We start from the raw sequence: 22417 nt of genomic DNA, 5'->3' as shown, positions 1-22417 counted from the left end.
TCAACATTGTAAACTTATATGCTCCCAATATAGTAGCCCCCAAGTTCGTAAGGAAATTGTTGGATGACTTCAAAAAGATATAGACAGCAACAAACTGATTGTACAGGATTTCAACACCTCACTGTCAAAAATGGACAGATCTTCCAAGCAAAACATTAATAAACATCGTGTGGTGCTGAATGACACACTAAATCAAAGAGACTTAACTGACATATATAGAACCTTACATCCCAAAGAAGAAAAATACACACTCTTTTCAAATGCTCATGGCAGTTTTTCAAAGATAGACCACATGATAGAATGCAAAGCAACCCTCAGCAAATTCAGGAAAATTGAAATAATACCAAACTTTTTCTCGGACCACAAGGTCTTGAAACTCCAAATCATCCTCTAAGAGAAACTTCAAAAACTTGCAAATTCATGGAGACTAAACAGTACACTATAAAACAATGAATGGGTCAATAATGAGATAAGAGAAGAAATCACAAAATTTCTGGAAACAAATGAAAATGACCAGACAACTGTCCAAAACCTATGAGACACAGCAAAGGCGGTCCTGAGAGGGAAGTTCATTGCGATACAGGCTTACCTAAAAAAGATAGAAACATTTCAAATAAAAGACCTAACACTACAACTTCAAGACTTGGAGAAACAAAAACAAATAAATCCCAGAGCAAGTAGAAGGAACGAAATACTCAAGATTAGAACAGAACTGAATGACATAGAGACAAAAAGAACAATTCAGAGGATCAACCAATCCAGAAGCTGGTTCTTTGAAAAGATAAATAAAATTGACAAGCCTTTAAGCAGACTCATCAAGAAAAAAAGGGAGAACCCAAATTAATAATATCAGAAATGAAAGAGGAGAAATAACAACGGATACCACAGAAATACAAATGATCATCAGAAACTATTATGAAAAATTATATGCCAAGATATTTGAAAATCTTGATGAAATGGACAAATTTTTAGCAAAGTATAATCTTCCAACACTGAAGGAGGAAGAAAAAACAAGCTTGAACAGATCGATAACAGCTGGGAAAATTGAAGCAGCAATCAAGAAACTCCCAGCACACAAAAGCCCAGGGCCAGACGGTTTCCCAGGAGAACTTTACAAAACATTTAAGGAAGAGCTAACTCCTGTCCTTCTCAGACTATTCCAAAAAATCCAAGAGGAGGGAAGACTCCCAGACTCCTTCTATGAGGCCAGCATCACCCTGATCCCAAAACCAGAGAAAGACCCTACAAAGAAACAAAACTACAGGCTAATTTTGCTGATGAACATAGATGCTAAAATCCTCAACAAAACATTGGCAATTGCATCCATCAATACATTCAAAAGATTATCCACCACGATCAAGTGGGATTCATCCCAGGGATGCAGGGATAGTTCAATATACGCAAATCAGTAAACGTGATACATCACATAAATAAAAGAGAAGACAAAAACCACATGATCATCTCGATAGATGCAGAAAAAGCATTCGATAAGGTACACACCCAATTAATGTCAAAACACTCAGCAAAATGGGCATAAATGGGGAATTCCTCAACGCAATAAAGGCCATATATGAAAAACCTACACCCAATATCATACTCAATGGGCAAAAACTGAAAGCTTTCCCACTAAGATCGGGAACACAACAAGGATGTCCGCTCTCACTGCTTCTTTTCAACATCGTATTGGAAGTCCTAGCCGCAGCGGTCAGTGAAGAGAAAGAGATAAAAGGCATCCAAATAGGAAAGGAGGAAGTAAAACTATCATTGTTTGCAGGTGACATGATAGTGTACATAGAAGACCCTGTAGACTCTACCAAAAAACTCCTCAACCTAATAAGTGAATTTGGCAAAACAGCAAGATACAAAGTCAACATTCAGAAATCAAAGGCATTTTTGTACACCAGCAATGCAATAGAAGAAGAAGAAATCAGAAAAAAAATACCATTCGATATAGCAAGAAAAAAAATAAAGTATCTCGGCATAAATTTAACCAAAGACGTAAAAGACCTGTACACAGAAAACTATACAACATTGAAAAAAGAAATGAAGGAAGACACAAATAAATGGAAGCATATACCGTGCTAAGTGATTGGAAGAATTAATGTCCTCAAAATGTCCATACTACCCAAAGCAATTTATAGATTCAATGCAATACCTATTAAGATACCAATGATGTATTTCACAGAAATAGAACAGACATTTCAAAAATTTTATATGGAACCATAAACGACCCCGAATAGCCACAGCAATTTTGAGAACGAAACACAAAGTAGGAGGGATCACAATACCGGACATCAAACTCTACCCAAAGCCACTATACTCAAAACAATCTGGTACTGGCACAAGAACAGACCCATAGACCAGTGGAACAGAATAGAAAGCCCAGAAATAAGCCCAGGTCTCTATGGGCATATAATATTTGACAAAGAGGGCAGAAGCATAAAATGGAGCCATAATAGCCTCTTCAACAAATGGTGCTGGGAGAGCTGGACCCCTATATGCAAAAAATTGAAATTGGATCATCAGCTGACACCATACACAAAAATAAATTCAAGATGGATAAAAGACTTAAATATAAGTTGCAACACCATCATCGTCCTAGAGGAGAAAATTGGCAGGAAACTCTCAGATATCCCACACAACAATATTTTCACTGATATGTCTCCTACAGCAAGGGACATAAAGGAAAGTATAAACAAGTGGGACCTCATCAAAATAAGAAGCTTCTGCATGGCAAAAGAAAACATCAGCAAAATGAAAAGGGAGCCAACCCTATGGGAAAATATATTTGCTAATGATACATCAGATAGAGGTTGGATCTCCAAGATATATAAAGAACTCACTCGACTCCACTCCAAGAAGACAAACGATCCAATCAAAAAATGGGCAAAGGACCTGAGCAGATGCTTTTCCAAGGAGGAGATACAGAGGGCCCAGAGGCATTTGAAAGGATGCTCAGCATCACTAGCCATCAGAGAAATGCAGATCAAAACCACCATGAGGTACCACCTCACACCGGTTAGAATGGCCATTATAAACAGATCCACAAACAACAGGTGCTGGCGAGGCTGTGGACAAAAGGGAATGCTAATACACTGTTGGTGGGAATGCAGACTGGTGCAGCCATTGTGGAAAACAGTGTGGAATTTCCTCAAAAAGCTGAAAATGGAACTGCCTTTTGATCCAGGGATTCCCCTGCTGGGACTATACCCTAAGAACACCAAAACGCCAATGCAAGAGAACCTATGCACCCCAATGTTCATAGCAGGATAATTGACAATAGCCAAGTGTTGGAAGCAGCCTAAATGCCCATCAGTAGATGATTGGATCAAAAACATATGGTACATATACAGAATGGAATCCTATGCAGCAGAAAGAATAAAAGAAGTACTAAACTTTGCGACAGCATGGATGGAACTGGAGAGCATCATGCTAAGCGAAATAAGCCAGGGAGCGAAAGACAAATACCATATGATTTCACCTATAAGCGGAGCCTAACCAATAATGCAAAGATGCAAGAAAAATATGACCAGCAACACTGAAAGGAAAAGAAATCAACAGAGACAAGAGGGAAGGGCGGGCAGGGAAAGGGAAGGGAAGGCGAAAGTGAAGGAACATCTAGCAAGGACTCATGGACAAAACCAAAGGGGAAGAGCTGAGGGAGGGAAGGAGGGAGGGGGCAAGGGAAAGTGGTGGGGGTAGGCAGAGACAAATATATTTAAAAAGTAAATAAATTTAAAAGAAAGAAAAATATAGTTTTCAAATCAATAGAGAAAAAGAAAGAAGGAAAACCTAATGGAGAAAGACAATCAAGAAATTCTAACATTAGGGGACAAATATAAAACAAAACACAGTAGTAACAACTGTAAGTGCAAAAACACATATACCAGCTTTTAAAGAAAGCTAACTCTATGATATAATATAGAGAGATGTCAAATTACAATGTAAATCAACTTAATGTTACAAACCAATGTTACCGCAATAAAAATAAAATAAAAATTTATACACACACACACACACACACACACACAAAAGATTGACTCCCTTTTTTGCCACAACCAGCACTTGTTATTATTTGTCTTGTTGAGAACAGCCATTTACACAGGTGTGAGACAGTATCTCATTGTAGTTTTGATATGCATTTCCCTAATAGCTAGTGAAGTTGAGCACTTTTTCATACATGTGTTGGTCATTTGTATGTCTTCTTGGGAGAAGTGACTGTTAAGGTCATCTGCTCATTTTTTAATTGGACTGTTTGTTTGGTGTTGAGTTGTATGCGTTCTTTATATATTTAGGATGTTAACCCCTTGTCGGAGCTGCTCTTTACAAATATCATCTCCCATTGGGTTGCTTGCCTTTTTGTTTTGTGGTGGTTTCTTTTGCTACGCAGAAGCTTTTTAGCTTGATATAGTCCCATTTGTTTACTTGCGCCTTTACTTCCCTTGTCTTTGGGGTCAAGTTGATAAAATCTTCTCTAAGACCAGGGTCCATAAGTTTAATACCTATGTTACTTCTATGTAATTTATTATTTCAGGTCTTATATTTAGACCTTTGATGCATTTATAATTAATTTTTGTACATGGGGACAAACTGTAGTCTAGTTTCAATCTTTTGCATGTGGCTTTCCAAATTTGCCAGCACCATTTATTGAAGAGGCTTTCTTTTCACCATTGTATGCTTTTGTCTCTTTTTCAAAAATTATTTTCCCATAAATGTGGTTTTATTCCTGGGCTCTCAATTCTGTTCTGTTGGTCTGTGTGTCTTTTTTTTTTTTTTTCTTTTTCTGGCAATATCATGCTGTTTTTATTATTGTTGCTCTGTCATATAATTTCAAGTCAGGTAATATGATACCTCAGGCTTTGTTTTTTTTTTTTTTCTGAGGATTGTTTTCACTATTTGGGGTCTTTTTGTGGTTTCACACAAATCTGATAATATGTTTGTTTTTTTTAAATTGTCATTGGAATGTTGATCATAATTGCAAGAAGACTGTCTATTACTCTAGGTAATAGGGACACTTTAACTTTGTTGACTCTCCCAATCCAAAAACACAGAATATATTTGTATTTCATTGTATCTTTTTCAATCTCTTTTATGTTTTGTAGGTTTAGTATATAAGTCCTTCATATCCTTTGTTAAGTTTATTCCTAGGTATTGTATTATTTTTGTTGCAAAAGAATTGTTTTTTTTCCTTATTTCTTTTTCTGAAATTTTACTGTTAATATATAGAGATGCAGTGGATTTTTCAGAAATATTTTTATTTATTTACTTATAGACAAAGGGGAAGGGAGGGAGAAAGAAAGGGAGAGAGTCATCAATGTGTGGTTACCTCTCGCACACCCCTTCCTGCAGACCTGGCCCTCAATCCAGGCATGTGCCCTGACTGGGAATCAAACCAGAGACCCTGTGGTTCACAGGCTGGCACTCAATCCACTGAGCAATACCAGCCAGGGCATATTTTTTAATATTGATTTTATATCCTGCAACTTTCCTTCATTGCCAGTGGGAATGTAAACTCGTATGTTTTTTGAGGTTCCTCAAAAAATTAGGAATAGAAATATATGACCCAGCAGTCTCCCTTCTGGGTATCCAAAAAATTTGAAAATATTAATGAGAAAGATACATGCATACTTATGTTCATTGCAGCATTATATACAGTGGACAAGACATGGAAACAATTGAAGTGTCCTGCAATAGAGGATTGGACAAATATGATGTGATACACACACACACACACACACACACACACACACACACACACACACACAATGGAATAGTACTCAGCCATAAGAAAAGATGACATACTGCCATTTGTGACAACATGGATGGACTTGAGAATATTATGCTAAGTGAAATAAGTCAGTCAGAAAAAACTAAGAACCATATGAATTCACTCAGATGTGGGATATAAAACTGAAACTTGTAGATACAGACAACAGTATGGTGGTTACCAGAGGGAAGAAGGTGGGGGATAGTAAAGGGTAAAGTGGTCTAAATATATGGTGATGAAAGATGATTTGGTTTCAGGTAATGGGCACACAGTGCAATATACAGATCATTTATAATGGAAATGTATACTTGAAACCTATGTAATCTTATTAACCAATGTTACCCCAGTACATTTAATTTTAAAATAAAATAAAATAATTTTTAAAAATTTGACTTCCAAATTTCTAATATGAACAACAGCATGACTAGTGATATGAGTCACTGAAAACACTGGAAGTAGAATAAATTTGAAGGGGGTAAATGTTGAGTATCAGTTACCTGTGGGTCATCCAAGTGGAGATGTTTCAGCAGGAAGCCAAATAAAATGAACCTGGATCTCAGAAAATATAATTGAGCAAAAGAGACCAATTTGGAAAATGGTTTGCAAAAATCAGAAGAGTAAATGGTATTTCCAGGATGAATTTAGTAAAAAATACCAGGGATGAAGCCTAGAGTTTATCAATATTTAAGTAATGAATAAAGCAACAAGAGCTAGTAAAGGAGAATGAGGTGAAATAGTACAAGAAATCTGATACGAGCTAAAAAAAAATAGTGCTACAGATATTACCAGAATATTTACCCAAAAATGGTTGTCAGTGGAAATATATGGCACATAGAAACCAAATATTTTGCATTTAAAGGTAATTGCTGAGTTTAGTGAGATAATTTCAATTGCAAGAGTATTTCAGAACCAGATTATACTGGGTTAAGACAGAAATACAGACAGTGGGTGTTGATTATTAATGAAAGATGCTTTGCTATAAAGAGATGAAGAGAGGAAATATTTGCTTGAGGGTTATAAAGAGTTGAGGGTCTGTGGTGCCTTTTTATTGCATTTAGACTTTTAAAAATCATATGTGGAGAAAATGGACATGCTTATTTACTGGTGGAAAGAATCTGTTGCTTGGGTGTTGAGAAAGTTAGATTGTGGCATCCTATCCTTTACGGAAAGGACATAGAAATGAAATTTTGACTGAGGTCACAAAAGCTGCAGCACTATTGGAGTGAGCTGTGCCTGAAAATTTCATCTGGTGCATGAGTGATCATTAATTGACTCCTGTATTAAGCATTAATGAGAAGGCGGTGGTGACCATTAATTAGGAGATGTTTGCAAGATAAGAAAGAAATTGCTCACTCTTGGAAAATTCAATGGATGACATTAGAGGACACTGGCTCCTAACACTAATAAAGACAGGGAATTAATGAAATGAAACATGAATAAAAATGATCATGAAATGGCATCCAAGCAGGTGAAAGAAATCAGAAATTTCCCATCTTGAAATGGCCACTAAGTCTGTGTATAAATAAGCAAAGAGAAATGGAGAGGTGAAGTAATTGTTTTAAAATACCTAGGTCCCCTACCCCATTTGAGAAAAGATAAGTTTATAAGATGAGTCAGGATTTACCAGTAGTGTGTGGGGCTCAGGGTCCATCCCTGGGGTTTGTGGAGCTTAGAAAGAGTCATACTACAATATACTTATCACATTAACAGATCTCTGTCCCCAAGTTTATCCAGAAGGTATCGGATTATAAGGAACATGAAATGCAACCTAAAAGGAAAACTAAACAAAAGCCTTTACAAAAGTCCTTCCTGTGGGTGTAGTTCCAGGGAGTTGGAGCAGGACTTTTACTTGCATGAAAGTCTATTGTATGCAAGTGAGCTTCTGACTTCGTTTCCTTTGTTTTAGCATCAGACGGTATCCATGTTCTCCCTCAGCCACAATTATAATGCAAGCTACCCTTGGTTATCTTTTTCTTTCCTTAAATGTTGCCCTTGCTTGATAACTGGGATATTAAGGGAGCATAATTGAAGACCATGGAATATGCATTTAGAATCAGACATGTAGACTGGCACAGCTTATTGCTTTGGGTAGCTTCTGGAGAAGTTCATTCAAGACCTGGAAAAGAGCTATTCCCATTTTTCATTTACTTACACATATTCTGTCAATAAGTATTTATTAAAAAGCAGCTTTGTTCCAGGCACTGCGCTAAGCACTAGGAATCTAGCAGTGAATGAGACAGGTCATGCCTTCATGGGGTCATATACTATTGGAAATTTTGGCCACAGAAATTTCGTATGCCTTTACCCCTTGGCTCAGCATCTGTTAGTGCCAGACCCTATGTTGGACAAAAGACCACACCACTGTGTCCTACTCTGTTACTTGACTTCATGAGAACCCACTCAACCTGCCTGCTGCCTAACTTGTCTCATTATTGTACTTATCTCTTGGATTCTAGACATGGGTCTTAAGACACAGGACACTTTGCTACTAGGGCTTTGCCATCCTAAAGTAGGCACCAATGCAAGAAAGATAGTTTGTATCAATCTTCTTTGTATTGGCTGCATTGCCAAATTTGGGGCAGAGAGACATCACAAAATTAGAAAAGTCAGGAAAAGACTAAGGCCCAGGTGCTGGCTATTGGCCCCAGGGCCCTTTATAAACTTTGAAACACTGGACAAGTGAATACAATCTCAACTCTGTACCTTCATTTGCTCAATAAAACAGTTAAACTAGATAAGTAGTTCTCAACATTTTAATTATGAAAAAAGTTTTTATTATCAAAGAATTCCAGACTTCTATGATAGTAATGTGCATTTACTGTATCTGTGAGGTGAAGACTTGCTTAATGACAATAAGACTATAAACTGAATATGTTCTTTAATAATTATAGCATCATATGCACAGTTGAAAAATATAGTACTTTGTTCATTCATTTTTTTAGCAGAAGCCTTGTGAAGAGGTAAAGGAACAAAGATAAGGAGCCAGGGTGTCTGCTTTCAAAATCTGTGGTCTGTAAGGAAAACAGGTAAGTTAACAGATAGTTGAAGGTTGATATAGGTAGTATAGTATAAGTACAAGGTACTCTAGCAGCTTAGAAAAGGAGTAACTAATGTACCTTGAGGTCATCAAAGAAGGCCTTCCTGTGGAGTTCATGTCTAAGCTAAGGGCCAAAGCATCAGTAGAAGTTACCCAGGTAGGAAGGGGGAAAGGAAGTTCAGTTGAAGAATAAGTAAGGGTATTATTTGTCCTGATTAAAAAGGATCCTGGTGCATATAGATTCTTGTGATAGCACCTTACTTCAGGGGTCTTTAACAAAAAGGATAGGATCTGGTGAACTAAATATACATTAAGATTCCTCCCAATTCTTACACTTGCTGATTCTTCAACTTTAACTTTTACATGATTAATATGTGCCAAAGAGTCATGGAGATGTAAAGTACTGCATAGGGAACATAATCAATAATATTGTAATAACTATGTATGGTATCATGAGTACTAGACTTAACAAAGGAGGATCACTTTGTATTTATGTAAATGTTTAATCACTATGTTGTACATCTGAAACTAATATAATAGTGTCTGTCAACTGTGATTAAAAAAATAAAAAATTGAAGTTAAATATGTGAACAAACCAAAGAGACACAACCAATAGTTCCAGACAATGGAATTTCAGTTAAGTCACATTTTCTTTAGAGTCCTTGTCAAGGTGCTCTGTCTTTGCTGCCAATAGTCCTCAGAATCAGTGGCTTTACAGTGTATAAGTATTTTCTGCTTATGTACACTCCAGCCATGGAGTGAAGACCCTATGAAATATCCCATGTATCTCACAGCTGATAAAGGGATGGAACTTTTGAGCAGGACCAGCTATAAATTTGTGGGTCTCAGTTCAGTGCAAAAAGAAAATATGAGCTCCTTGTTTTAAAATTCTTAAGAATTTCAGGTGGCAACCATAGTGCATGAAAAAATTGTGATACATTTCTTAGTGTGTAGTCCTGTGTAACTGCACATGTTGCATACCAATGAAGTTAGCCCTTCTTTCAGAAGACTTTACAGAAAGTTTGAGGATATGGGAAAAATAAAACAGAGGATACTTCATCACCACCACTAATAGCATATGTGGCTGCTCTGATAGCCCACAGGGCCAAATCCTTTATCAGGATTTTATAAATGGCATATATCTACACAGCTCTTGGCTTACTTCTGTGTGGCCAGAAACTAGCTAACTTTATTCTCTGCCTTATGCAACAAATAGTGTGGGCACATTTACATAACAGGTTCCAGGTCAAGTTTCAGCTCTTTCCATGCTCAGAGAAGAAAAGTTCCATCTTATTCCCAAATGAGAACCAATTTCCATGTTCTTATTTCATTCTTCAAGCCCTTTCATTTTTAAGAGTGACTGCTAATGGGAATGTCAACTCTTTTGAAAGGGCAATTCCAACTCTCTGTTGGTTGAGGCCCTGTGGAGTTGTATCCTTACCCTTTAGCCCTAAAGACAGTGACATCAGAAGATGATTTATTAGTTAAGCATGAGTGCGTTTCTCAAAATATGGGTCATTTTGTTTCAAATTAAAAAGTTAAATAATAGAATACTACTAATACAATCTAATTTAAGCTACATAAACCTATTTTGGTTCCCCTTTTATGAGACTTAGAGTTATGAAGCATGTGAAGATCACAACTTTGCATCTTTTCTGCAGTTCTCTAGTCTGGATATTAACTAAAGCTATCCAGTGAGAAATTGCTAATCACTTCCACATCTTCAAATGAAGAAGCAACAATTCAAGTGGAGTGCAGTCTAAATTCATAGAAAATCACAATCCTGGAAGAGCTGAGGAAGGGAAGAAGGGAGGGGGCAAGGGAAAGTGGTGGGGGGTAGGCAGAGACAAATGTATTTGAAAAAATAAATTAAAATAAATTAAAAAAAAGAAAATCATAATCCTACAACCCCAAAGGCAATAAAGTCTTTGGATACAGCCGTGACTCAATCATATATAACAATTTTCATTACCAAAGAGAACAGTTACTTCTGAATCTAAAATGAGGTTTCCCTTTTCTCCACATCCTCGCCAACACTTGTTGTTTTTGATTTATTGATGATAGCCATTCGGACATGTGTGAGGTGATATCTTATTGTGGTTTTAATTTGCATTACTCTGATGATTAGTGATGTTGAGCATCATTTCATCAATAAGTGTTTTTAAAACTTTTTTTTATTTAATGATTTGAGAGAGTGAGAGAGATTTGTTGTTCCACTTATTTATGCATTCATTGGCTGATTCTTGAATGTGCCCTGACTGGGGATTGAACCTGAAACCTTGGTGTATCAGGATGACACTAACCAATGAGAAACCCAGCTAGGGCCAATTTGCTTTTTTAAATTACAGCTTACTATAAATATTATTCTGTATTGTTTTCAGGTATCCAGCATAGTCGATAGGCAATCATATACTTTACCAAGTGTTCCAGACTGCTCTTTGTTTTGGGGAAGGTCCCCTGAACAGCTTCTTTACACAAACATTTTTTTTAATTTATTTTTTCCTGAGTTTTCTAATTCTGAGATGTCTCTCTGCCCCAAATTTGGTAATGCAGCCAGTGCAAACAGGATTGATACAAACTAGTTTTCTTGTACTGGTGCTTCCCTCAGGTTGGCAAAGCCCTGGTAGCAAAGTGTCCTGTGTTTCAAGGCTCACATCTAAAACACCATTTGCTCCTTGCCTGCTACATTCTGTTCTTTTTTCCTCCCAGAGGGAGAGAAGATCAAGTCTTTTGAATATCAAACAGTCCAGGCCTCCCAGTTCTTCATACATATTTGTCAAAGCTTTTCTTTCTTTCTTTCTTTTCTGTCTTCATAAGGGGAAAGGACAATTTGCTGCCATCCCATTTATTTTTTTGAAGTGCTAAATGTTTTATCATGGGGCTTCTTACCCGGTTGAGTCAAGTCAATTTTAAGAACAGCGTGAGGACTATATTGAGGGAAAGGCAGAATGAAGGCCATCTTTTTTCCAGAAAAAGTTGTTAATGCTAAATTTATTGCTTTAAATTGATGTCAGGGAGGAGTGAGGAAAGGACGTATGGCTTCCTCAGCCATTCCCATATACCACAACAAGTATACATAATTATATACAGGCATATAGTGGAGATACTGGGGGTTTGGTTCCGGACGACTGCAATGAAGTGAATATCACAACAAAGTGAATCGAAGTTTATTTATTTTTGCTGGTAGAGGGTCTTATTTTTTATTTTAAACAAAATGAAGCATGTGAAATTCAATAAAGCAAAGCACAAAACAACATATGTCTGTATATAATTATATAGTTACCTATTATGTATATGTATTGTGCATTATATATATTATGTATATTTGAATTCAGGTTAAATTCATTGAAATAATAAACACTAAAACCTATCTTGCAAGAGAAAAATTGACACATGAAGCTTGAGACATGTATATAGAAGGGGAAGAAAAGTCAATCAATCATTGAGGAAGGAGGAGTGAAGATATCGAGGTCCATTGAATATATACCATTACAACAACCAGCCAGATTTTCACCTCCATCTCCTTAGTTGCTCTATGAATTTTAGAACTTGTCCTTTAAAATCAAATGTATCTCTTTGACATGAGGTCATAATTCACTTGAGGTTACCAGTAGATAAATCTATCTTCAAACTGGAGTGCCTGGTGTTTGAGTTGATGTCTTGACACACATGTGCATAAGGAATTCTATCTTTACTTTATGAAAATCACCAATCATCCCTGTTACTTTGGTCATGGTGTATTTTTTAATTTATACATTGGCATCACCCTGGTTTCCTTGGTTTATAGTTTTGCTCTATTTTAAAATTTTTCTTTGTTGCCCCATTTTAGCTGGTTCTTTTTGTTTGTTTCTACATGTTAGATTTTTCTGGTTTGACTTCGTGGAGTGGCCTTATGTGGTGGGAGTTCTCTGGGACACAGTGGTGTCGTCTCCTTGGTCTCCTGAGCTGGATGCTCTAGGAATGTCTCTCAGGTGAGTTTTGTGGTCTCTCCTATTGTAATTGCATCTTGACTGCTGTTTGCCCATTCATGGGTGGGGTCTCCCTTCTAGCTGGCTGACTGAGTGTCTCAGCCCCTACCACATCATGTAAGCTGTTGCACCAGTGCTGATAGAAAACAAAACAAAACAAATAACATAAAAAAATAAAAGCTCCAAAACAACAGCAAAAACAAAAAGAAAAAAGAATAAGTGAAAATAAAAAAAAAGAGTGAGAAAAGGAGAAAAAGAATGCGTGAAGAACAAAAGAAATAAAATGAATACCAGAGGATAGAAGGAAGATAAAAATAAAACTATGGAATAAGAAGAGAAAAACAGAAAGAAAAAAGAAAGAGAAAGAAAAATATGAAAAGGTAAGACAAAAAATAGGGTAAAAAAAAGAAAGTAAAATAAGAGATATAAAAGAAAAAAGGAAAAAAGAAAATAGTTAAAAAGTTCTGAAAAAGAAAAAATAAAATAAATCATGAAAAAAAAGTAGAATTTTTCTCAGCAGAGTTTAGTGTGTGTCTGCTGTGATCTTCCTTTGATTACTGTTTTGATGTTGTTCAAAGCTGGTATAAGCCAAAGTTAGATGCTGTCCACATCTGGCTCTTGACAGCCTGTTCAAAGCTACAAGGGATTCACAGTTTGTGGCTGCATTCTTTGGGCTTGGCTGAGCACAGGAGGGGCCAAGATGCCCTGAAAGTCTGGCTTGCTTTTACCAGCACAGGGCCTAGGGGAAGGTTAGCAAATGTCCCAAGGTACTGCAGGATCATACACTGCCTGCCACTGCCTGGTGGTTGGCTGTCAGTCTTAGTTCCTGAAATGGCTGTTTCTGAGAGTGCTTCTGGTGGAATTGGGTGGATGGGACTTATGGATCTCCAATGAGGGAGAGATGCCATTCAGACATCAGGGAAGATAGTGGGTGTGTTCCTCTGTCCCAGAGCCACACGTTTGAGTCTGTCCCAGAATATTTTTCTAAACTCAGCAGGGCAGAGCCCCTAGCAGGTAGGCAGGCAGGCAAGCAGGCAGTCAGGGCCTCCAGAACTCAGAGTTTGGGTCTGCTGGAAACTGAAAGGAGGATTTTTTGGCTCATTTTTGAGGGAGAAATGCCTCTATGGTTCCTGAAGAAGTGCAGGGAAAGGCCACGCCCCAAAGCCAGTCTCTGACCTTTGTGAGTCTGCCTCTGATGTTTCCTCAGCAGGGGTTAAGATGCAGGGTGGGGCCAGCTAGATTCCAGAGGATGAGGAAGTGGGATTCCAGAGATGGAAGTAACTGCTTTTCCCAGGCTTATTCCCCTGGGAGGGGCTTGCTGTTCTCAAGAATAATGGATGCTCTGATAACAGGGGATGATCTAGCAAAGGGATCTTGGCACTGCTCCCCTACACCTTTCCCTAATGCCTCCCGCATTATAATCTCCTCAGGCAATGTACTGTCCTTTTTTTCAGAGCCCAGGATGAGTGTTTGCTGACAAAAAAGTTGCTCTTTGGCCCTTTAAAAAAAGTGACTTTTTTTTTCCCCAGTGGGCTCTGTCTCTTCCCAGTGGTTAGAAATCCTGCCACCTTCACTGCTAGAAGCTACATGGGTGGCTGATCCAGGCTCTGGCGCTCTGTGTAGGGGAGCCCTGTCTAGTGTCCAGCCTTCACTCCTCTCAAGGGGAAGCTCCCACAGCCATGCTCTTTCTCCATAACCTCACCTGCCACCTGTTGGATTGAGCCAGCCCCTTTCACCACCCTGCCTTTCCTACCAGTCTGGAGGTAGTTTCTGCCCATCCTGGTTAAAAGTCTCCTCTTCAGATAGTCTTCAGTTGGTAGTTCCCCAACTTAGTTTAATTTTCAGTTTGGTTTTGGGAGGAGGGGTGAGAAAGATCTTACTCTGTTGCCATCTTGCCATAATTTTGTTCTATTTTTATCTCTTGGATTGTTTATAGCATCTAAAAATGAAAGGAAGTTCCCTATTTGAAACAGCACTGAAAAAAATACTGTGGAATTTTCTTTAGGTTTGGTTCCTGAATTGGACCATAGTCAGGGATGTAGTTGAATAAGTAGTGCTCACTATGATTGATGAGAAACTGCTAAAATGCCTTGATTGCTCCTTTTCACAACATGTTTCCAAGATGGCCTTTGGCATCCTACCTGCATATGTAAATTCTAAGACACCGTTACTAGTGAAAGAGCCATGTCAAATGTGGATCTCAGGTGTGGTTGTCCTGGAACCTGCAATTTAGAGGTCTCCTTCTGTATCATCTGAGTGGACAGCACTCAAAAAGGAGTTAAGACAAGAGAAGGTAAATCTTATAGGATTAGGAGAAACTGAACACTGCAACATCATATAGTAAGAGAATTTTATATACCTCTCCAAGTAATAGATAGATCTTGCTAATAAAAGTCAATAAGGATACAGAAGACTTGAATAGCAATATTAACAAGTTTGCTTTATTGGACATATATAATTTGAATACTGTTCCTAGCTATTAGAGAATAGATCATTTTCAAGCACACAACAGACTGATCATGCCTTATGCCATAAAACAAATATTTAAAATATGTATAAGAATCAGTATCATACAGATTATATTCTATAACTAAAATGCACTTAGTAAGAAATAAATAACAAATTTTACTAACCCCCATATAAAAGCATGATAATTAACTTAAAAGCATGTTTCTACTAAATTCATAGATTAAAGAAGAAAATATGTAATTATTATTATTATTATTTTAAGTTACTTTTATTGATTATGTTATTTTAGTTGTCCCAATTTTTTCAGCTTTGCTTCCTTTCATCCAGCACCCCCACTCCTTCAGGCTATCCCCACAACATTGTTAATGTCCATTGGTCATACGTGTAAGTTCTTTGGCTATTCCTTTTCCTATACAGTTTTTTATGTCCCCATGTCTATCCTGTAACTACATATTTATACATCTTAACCCCTTTAGCTCTTCACCTACTCCCCGACACCCCCTCCCATCTGGAAACCATCAAAATGCTCTCTGTATGCATGATACTGTCTCTGTTCTTGTTTGCTTAGTTTGTTTTTCAGATTCAATTTTTGACAGGTACATATTTATTCCCATTTTATTATTCATAGCTTTGATCTCCTTTTTCTTAAATAAGTCCCCTTACCATTTCATATAATAATGTCTTGGTGATGATGAACTCCTTTAGTTTTTCTTGTCTGAGAAGCTCTTTATCTGCCTTTTGATTCTAAATGATTGCTTTGCTGAGTAGAGCAATCTTGGCTATAGGACCCTGATTTTCATGACTTTTAATATATCTTACCAATCCCTTCAAGTCTGCAAAGTTTCTTTTGAGAAATCAGCTAACAGTCTTATGGGGACGCCCCTGTAGGTAACTAACAGCTTTTCTATTTCTGCATTTAGGATCCTCTATCTTTATCCTTTGGCATTTTAATGATGTGCTTTGGAGTGGGCCTCATTGGGTTCCTCTTGAATGAGACTCTCTGTGCTTCCAGGACTTGTGTAACTTTTTCTCTCTTCCAATTAGGGAAGTTTTCCATTATTACCTTTTCAAACAGGTTCTCTATTTCTTCCTCATCCTCTTTTCCTTCTGGTATCCCTATTATATGGATATCATTATGTTTCAGTCTGTCCTGCATTTCCCTCAATGGCTCTTCATTCTTTTTGAGTCTTTTTTCATTTTCTTGGTATTTCTGGGAGCTTTTTTCTACCTTGTCCTCCAGCTCACCAATTCTGTCCTCAGTTTCATCTAGCCTGCTTTTGATTCCTCTACTGTGTTCTTCAATTCAGAAATTGTATTCTTCATGTCCTCTTGTCTCTTATTGATTCTTTCTATGTCCCTTACCATGCTGATATACTTTGCAGTAAGTTCCTTGTCGTTTCCCTGTAGTTTTTTGTAATTCTGAGTTCACTGAGTTCATTGAGCTTCCTTAGAACCATTGTTTGGAACTCAATATCTGATAGTTTACTTGCCTCTATTTCATTTAGTTCTCTTTCTGGGGATTCCTCCTTCCCCTTCGAGTGGGGCATATTTCTTTGTCTTCCCATTATTTGTGAGACTCTTCTCTTTTGCTTCTGCTTCTTAAGTTGATCTGTCTTGATTTCCTGACTTTGAAGTGTGAACTTCTATGGGTAGAGACCACTGTTTCAACTTTCTGGATTTGCCTCTGATGATGTCAGATGTTGACCCTGTCTGATTGCAGGCAGTCTGTTGGAGACTTCCAGTAATCTACTGTTTGTTCCTGTATCCTTCCGCTGTTAATCTATTCACTCTACACTCAGTAGGGAACCTTAGACAGCTCAGGGCGGGGCGGATTCCCTCCTGGGGGCAGGGTTATTGGTTCTTCTCACACTGCTGCTGTATGGGGGAGGAGTCTGCACTGAGATCCCACCAGCTACTCTCTCCATTCTCTCCCCAAAGCCTCCATCCCCAGGCTCTCCTCAAGTGTCGCCAGACCTCTCTGCATCCCCTTTAGCCGGGGTTCTCCTCTCTGTGGCTGCCACTCTACACTCAGCAGGCAACTTAGATATCATGGGGCATAGTGGAATCCCAACTGGGGGTGGAGCTATTGGGTCCTTTGATGCTGGTGCCACTCAGGGGGAGTGGTCTCTGCCTGGGCAAGATGTCTGTTTCCACATGGGGGATGAGTCAGCACAGAGATCCCACTGGCTACCTCTCAGTTCTCTCCCCAAAGCCTCCTTCCCCAGTCTCACCTCAGGCATCTCTAGCCCACTCTGCCCCCGTCTTTGCCGGAGACCAGGGTAAGTGGCTGTAAATAAAAATTTTGCGTTGGCCATTTAGAAAGCTTTTTGCGTCTCTAGCCCCTTGTCTCCTGCAGAGAGCAACCCTGCCGCTTTTTGCAGCTGGCTGTTTTCTGTCTACTTTCTGGGCTCTGGTGCTGTGGGCTAGAGATCTCCACTTTTAGTTTAGACCCCACTGTTCTCAGGGGGATAAAACTGGCCGTTTCAATATCCTTCTTGTGCTGCCACCCGCAGGTGCCCCGCCCGCCTTCTCAGGTCTGTACCACACTCCTTACCAGTTAGACTGCGCTAGAGCCAATTCTTCTGTCTCCAATGTTACAAGGCTCCTCTGTCGCTCTTGTTCAGTTGTTTGTTCCAGGTGATTTCTCCCCAATTTAGTTGTAATTCCAGGTTGGTCCTGGGAAGAGGTCAATGTGACTTCCACTCACTCCTCCACCATCTTGTTCTCTCTGAAATTCTTTTCTTTTTATTGTTGTTCTGATTGGCTATTTTTTACTTCCTTATATTCCAAATCATTGATTTGATTCTTGGTTTTATCCACTCTACTGTTGCTTCCATGTAAATTGTTCTTTATTTCAATTACTGAATCCTTCATTTCTGACTCGATCTTTTTTATGCTGTTGAGGTCCTCGTGAATTTCCTTATGACCAGTGTCTTGAACTTTGCATCTTATAGATTGCTTGTCTCCATTTCATTTAGTTCTTTTTTTGGTGTTTGGATCTTTTCTTTCATTTGGGCCATGTTTCTTTGTCTCCTCATTTTGGCAGCCTCCCAGAGTTTGTTTCTATTAGGTAGAGTTGATATGACTCCCAGCCTTGGTTGTGTAGCCTAATATGTTAGGTATCTTGTAGTGTCCAGTGGCAGAGCCACCCCTAGCACACAAGCTGGATATTCGAGGTGCACCCTCTGTGTAGAGTGAGTACACCCTCCTCCTGTAGTTGAGTCTTGATTGCTATTGGCAGGTCAATGGGAGGGATTTATCTGGACAAGTCAGCTGCAAGGACTGGCTATGTTGACTGCCCTCTGTGCAGGACTAGCAGTGACAGGATGGTGGTGCTCTGACATTGTTTGTAATTGTCCACTGGGTGTGCAGGCTCTGGTATTTCATGGGTGGTGCTGGCCTAGGGCAGAACACATGTCCCCCAAATATGTTCTGCCCTGGGCCAACCTGCATGAACTACAAAGCAGTTTGAGATGGCTGTTACTTGTGCTGGGCTTGGAGATTCCCAGGCAAAGCAAAACTGGGAATCTAGGTTGACTGGGACCACTTAGCAAGAGGTATGGTGGATGGGGTCTTATTGTGGCCAGCTGTTATTTTTTTGATAGGATTGAGGAAGTTGTAAAGCATGAGCCCAAACCAGCCATTCATATGGAAATGGCACAGTTAACAGTTTGCATGGGTCTATAAGTTGGGTGAGATGGAGTCTCAGGGGACCTCCAGGGTGGGTCAAACATTCTTTGCCAGGTTGATGGAGTCTCATATAGCACCCACATACCGAATCTGTGGCTCTGTGCTGGGAGAGTTCAGAAAGGAACAATGGCCTCTGCATACCTTTCTGTCTGAGAGAAAGCTGTCCTCCGAGCTCTTGCCTTGATGCCAGACACTTCAGTTCTTCCCCGTATGCCACTGGTGCCTTTCAAGCTGCTACCCTAAGGCTGGAGCTCAGAAGGAGTAAATCTGAGTAAATTTGTGTGTGCATTCTTTGATCAGAAGTGCTTGGGACTCCAGACATTTCTTCCACTGACTCCATCCTCTCTGGTTTTTGCAGCCAGAAGTTATGGGAACTTATCTTTCTGGTACTGAAACCCTGGGCTGGGGTGCCTGGTGTGGGGCTGGGATTCCTTGCTCCCAAGATATCCCTCCAGAATTTTTATCCATCACATGTTTATGTGGTGCCAGCCCCTTCCTCATCTTTACCCCTCCTACCAGTCAGGATGGATGTAGTTTCTTTAATTCTTTAGTTGCCAGACTTCCATTCAACTCACTTTCTTATGGTTGTGAGTGATGGTTGTTCTATATTCTAGTTGTAATTTTGATGTAAAACCATAGAATTATAATTCATCTAGGACTTGATAATATAGAAAGTAGTACATATCAGTGTACAGTAAGGGAGTATAGGTAAAGTATTAGTTAAAAAGAAATATATAGTCTAAAATGCTTACATTAGAAATTTAAAAAGACTGAAAATTAATGTTAAACATTCAACTTAAGAATTTAAAATAAACAATAGAATAATAGCAAATGTAATATATGTAGGGACATAAGTATAAGAGCAAAAATATAAAAGTTAGCATGCTTTATAAAACAATAGTTTTCAATATTTATTGAATATCAGGGTCACTTTAGGAATTTTAAAAATAGTTAATAATATTTTAGTAAATTTTTATGGTGACAGAGGGTTACTAGACTTATTATGGAGACTATATCATAAGGTATCAAGGTCTGTCTGGGAAAAGCCCAGCCATTGTTAATGTAACGAGAACGGTTTGCATGACATCAGGGTAACCTGGCAGCCAAGGAGAGAGGACTGGAATGTGTATGCGTGAACAATGACTTCACTGTACTAGTCAGTAGTGGTGGTAGTCACAGTTGAGTGACTGTGTGTACTGTGTGGCCATTACATTAAAAATGACTGAGCCAGTAGACTGAGCCAAAATGATTGAGCTTGAATATTTCTCCATGGAAACTATTTAGTTGTTTCACAAGTCCACACCTATGGGAAACTGGTGATTGGCAGCTTCATGATGACAACACACCTGCTCATGCATCACAGCTCATGTAGAGATTTTTGGTGAAACATCAAATCACTCAGGTGACTCAGCCCCCCTACAGCCCATATTTGGCACCCCATGTCTTCTGGTTTTTCCCAAAGATATCACCTTTGAAAGGGAAGAAATTTCACACCAACAATGAGAGTCATGAAAATATGAGAGGGCAGCTGATGGCGATTGGAAGAACAGTGTGAGGTCCTAAAGTGCTTACTTTGAAGGGGACTAAGGTGGCATTGTTCTATGTACAGTGTTTCTTGTATCTTCTTCAATAAATGACTCTGTTTTTCATAGTACATGGCTGAATACTTTCTGGACATACATTGTATAAATGCTGAAATCAATATGTTTGCATACCTGAAACTAATATTATATCACATGTCAATTATAATAAAATATAAATTTAAAAAATTAATAGACAATATAATTAAAATTAAATCTTATCATATTGGATATTTTGTAAAAAATATACAGCAATAATGTTTTAAAAAGGTAATACTAACTATGAAGACGTGTGTAGTTTGAAAATTAATACTGGAAAAAATATAAAACATAAAAAAAATGAAATGCTACTGTTTAATCATATTCTCCCTTTATTTTGGTTGTTGAAACTTCTATACCACAGCTTGAATTCCTATGGGAAGTGCTAATAATTTGAGATTGTCTATACTTTACTGTAGTTTTGCAGGTGCTATTAGAAAAGACCAGCTGGCTTGAATTGCCCTCAAGATACCAGCCAGCCATGATATTATCGGTTTTTTGAGGGTTTTCAGAATAATAGATGAGGTAATAGGTTTTTTTTTTTAATTCCAGTTTAGATTATACTTGCTACATTTAACTCCAATGACTTTGCAGAAATTTTTATGATTCAGTTCTGTTCTAAATTAAGAATATATTTTCTCCTCTTTCTCCATTTTCTCAGCAAATGAACAGTCTGTCTTTCCCCCTCTCTCTTATTTTCTCTCTCCCTTCTTACATCCTTTTCTTTGTCTCTCTCTTACACACACATAGAGATCAGTTATAAAGTAGTCATACAGACAGTGGACAGACCTTGTTGAAAGCTAAACTTTCAACCTATTGATTGCCAATTGTAGAAATATGTGATGGCCCTGTGTGTTAAAAGTTATTCAGGGCAAGACAATACAATAATTACTTAGTCATGTAAGTATCACATTCATTCAAAAGTCTTGCTAATGTTGCCAAACTGGTTGAAATATTTGAGAGAATGTTACCAGTCTCTTCAACTCCTAAGATCCTTATAAAAAAATAACCAAAGTATTTCCATGCATCTTTGTTGATTAAACTTTCCTTTGCCATGTTTCCTGAAATGTTCATAGTTGTTCCTTTGAGCTAAATCCTTTCTTAAGGTGAATAAAGGCTAGCTTGGCAAGTTTTGGTTTATGGAAAAATATATGTGAAAGAGATTTATCATTTTTAAAGAATAAGGATATGAGATATTTTTATAATGAAGCTATTACTCATCATTAAATCCTTCACTGTAATAGTGGATTCTTATAACTACAGATGAAAATTGATAGTTTGGGAATGGTCAGTAATTTGGGTTGATAATAAGAAAGGCAGGACTTCAGGTTTTTCTCCACCAGTTCAAATAGACTTACAACATTTTCATCTATTATGCATTTAGGGCTTCTGTATAAGACTTTGTTAAGCAAAACATTTATCTGAGGGCTAAAAACTGTTTGATGATCACTATTCCAACAGGAAAGCCATATAATTTTGCACTGGAAAGGATCATAGAGATCATGTCTTCTAACTATCTCATTTCATAAGAGAACTGAGGCATAAACAGATTATGTAATTTACTCAAGGTCATATAACTAGCCAGTGACCATAACCTCATGATCATGGCTCTGAACATGTTCTTATTTCCCAAAAATGGTTCTTTGAATGGTTCTTCCTGTAATTGTTTTTTTAATTTTATTTATTTACTTTTATTTATTATTATTTTTTATTGTTGTTCAGTTATAGTTGTCCCACCTTATTCCCCACTGTTCATCCCATCTTGTCCCCATCACTCCCACAGTCAATCCCCCCGCACTGTCCATGCCCATGAGTCCTCTATTCATGTTCCTTGACTTGCCCCTTCCTCTCTTTCCCCTTTTGTCCC

The sequence above is a fragment of the Pteronotus mesoamericanus genome, unplaced genomic scaffold (genome assembly GCF_021234165.1).
Source record: "Pteronotus mesoamericanus isolate MK-2021 breed Mesoamerican mustached bat unplaced genomic scaffold, CSHL_Meso_final contig_40, whole genome shotgun sequence".
NCBI lineage: Eukaryota > Metazoa > Chordata > Mammalia > Chiroptera > Mormoopidae > Pteronotus > Pteronotus mesoamericanus.
This window is presented reverse-complemented; position numbering follows the sequence as displayed.